Source organism: Mus pahari, chromosome 4, assembly GCF_900095145.1.
Source record: "Mus pahari chromosome 4, PAHARI_EIJ_v1.1, whole genome shotgun sequence".
Classification (NCBI taxonomy): Eukaryota; Metazoa; Chordata; class Mammalia; order Rodentia; family Muridae; genus Mus; species Mus pahari.
This window is the reverse complement of record NC_034593.1, coordinates 100559588-100568494: the sequence shown is the minus strand read 5'-3', so window position 1 is coordinate 100568494 and position 8907 is coordinate 100559588. Positions and strand designations below refer to the sequence as shown.

General features: G+C 36.5%; 1 non-coding gene across 1 annotated transcript; it reads right to left on the bottom strand.

The window, feature by feature from the left end:
- Nucleotides 1–2351: 2351 nt before the first annotated feature.
- LOC115063872 lies at nucleotides 2352–2458 on the bottom strand. Its single transcript, XR_003843741.1, has one exon. It is a non-coding gene; the product is annotated as a U6 spliceosomal RNA (small nuclear RNA).
- Nucleotides 2459–8907: the final 6449 nt, after the last annotated feature.

Below are 8907 nucleotides of genomic sequence, written 5' to 3'. Positions count from 1 at the left end.
TCACTAGAGTGGGTGTGGCAATAAAGCAGTTAAGCTCAGTTCATGAGGTTACAGATCAAAAGGCAGAATCACTCTAAATTGGCTCAGTCACAAAATATTCTGGAACAGAATTCAACCTCATTCTGTTTGTGCCCTAATATTTATGAAAACAATGTTTAAAATCAGCAGTCTAGTTTAGCCAAACCAATAAGTTTCATGACAGCCCATTCTGATAGCAGCCTGGATCATACTGGCTGCTTTTAAATAGATTTCAAGAGAGAAACAGAAGGCCAAAGAAGAAATGTGCAATGTTTCAGACGTGTAAATTCTGCATGCTGAAGAAGACAGCACCATTAAAAAAAAAAGAAAAAGAAAAAAAAAGTCAGGTGCTTTAAAAAGGAACAATAGGAAAGACTTCCGGAGTGAATCTCAAGAATAAACAAAATTCCTCCATCACAAGCAAAAATGTGTGAAGGTAAAAACTGCCTTTGCACAGTTGCATTTGAGAAAGTACACAGGGATAGTTTGCTCAAAAGGGGTTTAAAGTCATTTTTCAGAATGTTTCTGCATTAGTCACCACTGTTGGCACTTAAAGGCTGCTAAGGAAGGGCTTAAATTGGGTTTTCAATAGCTGAAGACATTGGCATCAGCTATGTTTTACTGGCTGTGTAGTGAACATCAAACAAGAGTTATGAAACCTTAGAAATTGAGTCTTATATAGTCAGATTGCCATAGCTGAAAACAGTCCTTGCAAAGGCAGTGAATGAAGTTGTGAGAGTTAAGCCATAAAAATCTGACCCAGGCAGCTATATCAGGGTCCTTCCAGCAAAATCTTGCTGGCATATGCAATAGTGTCTGCGTTTGGTGGCTGATTATTGGATGGATCCCTGGGTGCGGCAGTCTCTGGATGGCCCATCCTTTCATCTCAGCTCCAAACTTTGTCTTATAACTCCTTCCATGTGTATTTTGTTCCCTAATCTAAGGAGGAATGAAGTATCCACACATTGTCTTCCTTCTTCTTAATTTTCATGTGTTTTGCAAATTGTATATTGAGTATTCTAAATTTCTGGGCTAATATCCACTTCTCAGTGGGTATCCTTTTGTGATTGGGTTACCTCACTCAGGATGATACCCTCCAGATCCATCAATTTGCCTAGGAATATCATAAATTCATTGTTTTTAATAGCTGAGTAGTATTCCATTGTGTAAATGTACCACATTTTCTGTATCCATTCCTCTGCTGAAGGACATCTGGGTTCTTTCCAGCTTCTAACTATTATAAATAAGGCTGTTATGAACATAGTGGAGCATGTGTCCTTATTACCAGTTGGAACATCTTCTGGATATATTCCAGGAGAGGTATATATGTCCAATTTTCTGAAGAACTGCCAGACTAATTTCCAGAGTGGTTGTACANGCTTGCAATCCCACCAACAATGGAGGAGTGTTACTTTTTCTCCACATCCTCGCCAGCATCTGCTGTCACCTGAATTTTTTATCTTAACCATCTGGAACACAGGGCCCCCAATGGAGGACCAAGGAGCTGAAAGGGTCTGCAACCCTATAGGAGGAACAACAATATGAACTAACCAGTTCCCCCTGAGCTCGTGTCTCTAGCTGCATATGTAGCCGAAGATGGCCTAGTCAGCCATCATTGGGAAAAGACGCCCCTTCGTCTTGCAAACTTTATATGCCCCAGTACAGGGGAACACCAGGGTCAAGAAGTGGGAGTGGGTGGGTAGGGGAGCAGGGTGAGGTGGAGGGTATAAGGGACTTTCAGGATAGCATTTGAAACGTAAATGAAGAAAATACCTAATAAAAAATTGGGAAAAAAATCTGACCCAAAGAAACTGGATAAAGTCCCACTTCTGAGGATGTTTCTACCACAATCCCAATGGGAGATTTTGGTAGAATAAAGTGTGCTATGCTTATTCTCCTTCTGTCTGTGCCCCTCAGTCTCTCTGTACCTTGTTTCATCTCTCATTCATGACTATTCCCACATTTCTACAGAAGAAGCCAAGTGTCTTCACCTATCACTTTCATTTTTTTCTCCAAATTTTCTCTCTAGAATATACAATTCTGCATCTATCCCATAAAACAAACTTTGTTATATCCAAGACAACCATTCTCCCTCTAAGTCACTTATAACAATGTGGAGATAGAATGAGAGGCATTGGAGTTATGTGTAAATTATTATGGTTTGGACCTTGAACATTGTTCAACTGCTCAAGTTCCAAATGCTTGACTGCAAGGCTAGGATGTAGGCTATTTGGGAAGTGACTGAATGATATCATTTACTTCATTAACCATTTATTGTTATTTATAAATGAAAAAGTATCAAAAGAAGGTATTATTATACACTGGAATTATTTAGAAATACAGAATTCTTCACACATTTTAATCCCATCTTAACAGAGTCCATGCTATGCTTCTCTGTATTATTCCAAAATCGCTATATGTCCTGCTAAGCAATCAAGATTGCTTATTTAGCATCCGTCCTGCCATATCATAACAGCTCTTCCCACTGTCAACATTCCAGCACTATAATGTTTTGCCTTATTTTTAATAAAAGCAAAAGCAACTGGGCTATCTTAAGGAGTGAAACCTCAAACTCATGAATCTCCCCTTCTTTCAGTTGATATGATATGATATGCTTTGAGTGTATAATGTCCATTTTAGACTCTCATGTGGTACTATTGGAGGATGGGGAAACTTTAGGATATAGGATATGATGAGGGTTCATATTCCATTGCTTCATATGGATATGAAGAAATTAATTGGGAATATGTGATTGAAGAGAAATGGTTTTTATACTAGTCTCTCTCTCTCTCTCTCTCTCTCTCTCTCTCTCTCTCTCTCTCTCTCTCTCTCTCTTCCCTGACAACTATGAGTTATGCAACGGTATCACACATTCCACCACAATATATTGTAGTTCCAAAAAACAAAAAATGAACACAAGTATAATCTAAAACATCACCCACTCTGAATACACACTCAAAAATTTCAGTATCTTATATAGAGATGGGAATTTGAGGAAATCTTATTGCATTGCTATGCTTTTTGTTAACGTCTTTTACTTCAAAACACATAATTATAAAACTATTTAATATATATTCAGGTTGCCAATGTTCCATTTATTTCCATTTTACTTATTTATATGTCAAACATTCAACTATAAATAGCACTATTGTGAAGTACCCACTGGAAATAGAGCAATGAAAGAAACTGCAAGGATCCATCAGCAACAAGAAAAAAAATCTTTAAACAAATGGATGCTTAATGAATAGGATGTGAGAATTGCTTTAAAGAGGAGTAAGAAAATGTTTATTTAACTACAGAACTATATTCTAATAAGATATTGCAATAAATATCTCTGTTAAAGCGACAATTGGATGCAGTGAGATGGCTCAGGATTAAAAGTGTTCAACCCACGAGTCTGAGGACTTGACTTTGATCCTAGAAGCCCTGTAAAGTGGAGAGAGAGAACCAGCTCACTCCCCAGAGTTGGTCTCCAGAGAATTCTGAAGGGAAAACCTCATGTAGAAATCGAAACTCAAAGTTTACTGGATTCTCTGAATGATAAAGGGTCATTTTAATATTTTCAATAAAATAGTTGTATGATCTGATCTGAAATTTAAAATAATAGAATAAGCACTGAGAAGAAGCTGACAATGGTGAAAAGAGGAAAACTTCTTCTATAAGGCCACTGTGAGGTTCCAGGTAATGTCACCTGAATGTTCAGACCACAGTGATAGCAACTGATGTACAGTGCAAGATGAGGATAAAATCCACAAGGATTGCACGAAAATTTGGGGCAATTTAGTAAATGAGGATGAAAATGGACTAAAATGAGCATCAAAACATGCAAATGACTGAATAAGAAGAAAATCTGTAGTCTGTTTTTGTTAAATAAATAACATGTTATTTGTTAAATAAATAACATATGAGTAAGCAGTAAGAGCACTTGCTCACACATGGTGAACTGATTTCAGATCTCCAGAACCTATGTAAAAGTACATTCTTGGATTTGTGCACCGGTAACCCCGGTGCCATGCTGTAGAAGGAGGAAGATTGTTGGAGATTTGTGCCCAGCACCCTGGATCCAGATTCAGTGAGAGACTCGGTCTTAAAGGAAGAGGAAAGGGAGAGATACAGCATACTAGATGTCTTTCTTTGGCCTCTATGCATGCTAGAATGTGCTTCCTTGCACACAAACATGTACAGGCATATGCACATTTGTGATACATTCACACATACTGAAAATATAAATAAAAGTAAGCTAAAATAAAATAAGAAAAAATTTAATATGATCACCAAATAAAAGAGAAAATTTTGAAGATACAAGGGTCAGTGTCCTCAATTGCAGAAGTGCTATATGTGAGTGGATAGGAAAATTCAAACAGAGAGTCTTGCCAGCTTGAATTCATGATGGTTCAGGCTAGACACATTACATGGCTTCAGACAGTACTTGAATATACTACATAATCACCAAAGATTTCACCATCTGTTATTGGTCATTGTTTAGCCAAGTGTCATTATGGAATGATTAACAAAATCAACGTAGCTCAAAAAGAAAATTAAGCAAATATTTTTCTATAGTTGATAAAATATAATTAAGAGTAAAAGAATCTGTAATGTTACATTTAAAACATTGCCTGCAGGTTCAAATTATTTCTCTTTCTCAAATATGAACTGATAAATTAACCATTTTCTATACTGTATTTTTCTTTTTAAACCAAAAACATTCAAATAGCTACTGCAATCCCATGTGCCCACTTCTAAAAGAAGATACATTTTAATATTTTAATTTGCATGTATATTTGCAACATAGTGTATATTGGTCAAAATGAAACCATGAAAGAAGAAGGAAAAAAATCCATCAAAATAGAACCAAAGCAGTCATAAGCGAGCAGGGAACAACTGTCAACTACTCGTGGAAGATACTTTTTTTTTTCCTCCCAAAAGGTCCCCATCCTGGCTTTTGGGATGTACGCGGCAGGATCCGTGTGGTTATTTTGGGATGTATGCGCCAGGATCCTTGTGTTTATTTAGGCTACTTTCCTCTTGTGAGTTGTATGTTACATTTGAGCAAGACAGACTGAGGTCAGCTGCAGCCCTCCCTGCATGTTCTAATGACTCCAGATTCAAACACCTGGCATTTATTTTTGGTTGTAATTGGGAGGTTATATAACTTACTAGCAATATAATTGGTGACACTACAACTCTAGGTGTTATGCAGCTAAGGTTAAGATGTAATTGAAATGTAAATATAGTACCAAATCTGGTAGGAGACAATAAGTTCTATAGTTTTCTCTGGTAAAGAAACAAAAATAGAAGAGAAGATTTGAAGCCATTTATTTAATAATACACAGTAATACTACAGGGCTTCTCAATGGAGGATACTGAACACAACAATTATGTTATTGTGCTTATTATTATTTTGTTCCAGTACCACAGTAGCATTTATTTCAAATCGATGGGTTAACTCAATTTTCTAAGGTTCACTCACTTGAGTTAAACTCTCTGATTAGGTCAGGCTGGCCAGAGAACTCCAGAACTCCACTTCAGATTTGGATTATAATCAGCTGCCACTTCTCCTGACTTTTCTGTTACCTTGGGGTTCTGGGAATTAACTCCTGCTCTCAGACACACAATCCAAGAACTTCACTAACTAAGCTTTTTTCACACATCACTGTTAGGTTTCTCTAAGTCTTTTTTTAAAAATACATTGATGCATTTATTATTTGAATGAATTATGAGCTTGGAACAACTTATTCCTTTTTCTTTTTTACTTTTTAAAACATTTTTTTTTTTTTGGTGTCGTTGACCCCTTTTATTTCCTTCAATCCTTCCTCCCCATTTTCCACAGAATTCCCCGAGGTATGCCTCGTGTTTGGCTGTGTGAGTCTACATCTGTTTCCAATCAGCTCCTTCCTTTGGGCCAGTGAACTTGCTCACCTGAAAGCTGTTTCCTAATAAACCTGCATTTATAAATATTTTCATTGGCTTGAATTGGCTCATTTCACCAGCAGAGAAATAACTTCTCAGCTCCTGTCTGTAAGTATAGGAGAATATCGTTACTGTTTTCAGGGGTGTGTTCTCTCCTGACATTCTTCTCTAGGTGGGTTAGTCATTGGATGGTTATTCCCTCAAATCTAGGACAAATTGTGGGTCTAAGGTTTTGTGGCTAGATCAATGGTCAAATTCCTCTTTGAAGGAAGTCATGCCTGGTTACACTAGGTGGTCATTTCAGGTTCCATGTATCCTATTCCTAGGTGTCTTAGACTCATCCTCATAGATTCCTAGGAGTTTCTCTTGTCCTAGATTTTGTCCCAGAGATGCACCCTTGTCCCCACCAATCCTAGTTCTCTCTACCTCTGTCCTCCTCACACTTGATCTCTCTTGTTACTCTCCCCAATACTCTCCCACACAGTTTCCTCCCTCCATCACAACCTCCCTTGTCTATTTTTTCCCCTTCTCAGTAATATTCAAGTATGCTCTTTTGGCTCCTCCTTGTTACTTAGCTTCTTTGGTTCTATAGACTGTGGCATGGTTATTCTGTACATTATGGCTAATATCCACCTACAAATAAGTTCACAGCATGTTTGTTTGTCTGAGTCTGGATTACCTTACTTAGAATGACCTTTTCTAGTTCCAGCCATTTCAACTAACATGGGCCCTTAGAAGCTTTCAGAGAATAACCCACCAACCAAAGAGCCTGCATGGGGGATATCTATATCATATATATATATATATATATATATATATATATATATATATATATATATATATATATATATATATTGTGTGTGTTTCTAATATATTAGGTTTTCACACTACTCTGTGTAAATCAGAGGACAACTTGTGCGAGCTGCTTTTTTCCTTTCTGTCATGTTAGTCCTGGGAATGAACACAGGTTATCAGGCTAGTCGGTATGTGCCTCTACCCAGTGAGCAATCTTATAAACCCCAAGGTCACTTCCTGATTTCATTGAAAAGAACCTAACTGCTGCATTAAGCACAGGGTGCACGTGTAGACACTTTTTCTTTCACAGTTACAGAAAATTTCCTCACTATATGATACATTGGTTTTTCTTTGGCAAAAGTGTTATTTTCTTCCCCAGAGACATTTAAACAACATTTTAAAATGTTATTTATTTATCAGTATGTATATATATATATATATATATATATATATATATATATATATGTGTGTGTGTGTGTGTGTATATATATATATATATATATATATGCAAATGTTTCTATGAATAACACGATAACTGAGAGAATTCAGGAACAAGAGCATTCTGTTTTGTAGGCAGTGATCCTCATGGAGCATACAGCAGACACTCTTACCTACTCAGGTTTTTACAGTTTTTACTATACTGATGGGCATATCTGAACTGATGTGCTTCAGCATGTAATTTGATTGCCTGGATTTTGCTGTGAGCCCTCTCAGAAGCATAACCCATAACCCTGTGCTATTTTCAACATCTTTATTTTTCAATAGCAGCCAAAATTTCATAAAGAAAGGAAAGAGCATTTAGGAAAGCACTTATCAATCACCCCCTAGGAAAATGTTTTACTGATACATCGGAGGAAATGTCACAATTAAGTAGTGAAAACAGCATAAATTTATAAGTGTTTTGTAGACTATAGAAGGTATTGTCTGCCCTAATTTACTTGATGTAATTTGTAGAATTATTGATGTATTTCTAATAAGTCAAAGCACATGGTAAATGAATAGATTAATAATAACAAATACATGTATGAAAATGAAATCATTCATTTTAGAAACTGAACACAGAATTTTAAATATATATTTGCACAAATAAAAAAGCTGTATTACTAAGCTAATATAAAAGATAATATTTTGCACTGTGAATAAGATGTCAAATGTGTTCTAATACAATATCATTATTAAAAGTCTTATATAAACACCGCTTTCCTATAATCACAGTTTATTTTAAATGATATCCCCTTTAGAAAGTCATTTTAAATGGCTTATATCTCCATTGTAGGCTTAGACTTTTCAAAACCTATTTTAATAAGGGTTCTCAAATGCTTCTACACCCTCCCCCACACACACACTTGTAGCTCATTGTCCAAATATAAAGGAGGAAAGATAGTAAATACGACAAGGGGAGGTAGGTGGCTCTGTTTAGAAGTAGTTCTTTGGGTTGATTCCAATGTCTGTTGTTAGGATACCACCAGTCCAGTTCAGTGGTATCCAAATAACAAAAGTTCAGTTTAAAATGGGTCACCAAACACACATCAGCAGCAGCACAATCCAGTAGAAACAGTTAGGCATCCGTCTAATCAGCACCAGTCAGCTGGAGTGACCAGAACCAGCAAGAATACCAGAAGTTCTCAGCAGTGCCTCTGTCAAGGAAGTGAATGTCAGGGAAGACACAAGAAAATGAAGCAATGCACAGCAAGCAATACAGGCATGCCATGACTGTCTGTTAGGTCCTACTTACATCACATTTCCTCACATGGGTCTGCTTCAGCAAGACATCAAATGAGCCTGCTACAAGAAAGCATCATATGACAACCAAAGATTTCCACTCCATACATGTTTTACGGATATATGTGCTCTGAGGTTAAAAAAAAAAAAAAAGTTAGTGTACGAAGGGAAAGCGTTTTATCAGTCTCTGAACTGTTGTATATGAATTTTCTTGTGATCTGAGGCAAAGGTTAACATAAAACATTTTGTTTTATATTATTGAAAACTTCAAAGTGAGAAATGAATTTATGAACATACATAAAAACTATATAGCACAGAATATAAATTTTCATACCCAAATGTACACCATGCATTGCATTTTCTGCAGAACTCCTAAGAGAATTTCAATTGCAGGGTACATCAACATAACAAGCACCTCCCATTAGCTGTTCAATGTTTCTCCGAATTCCACAGCACTTTCAT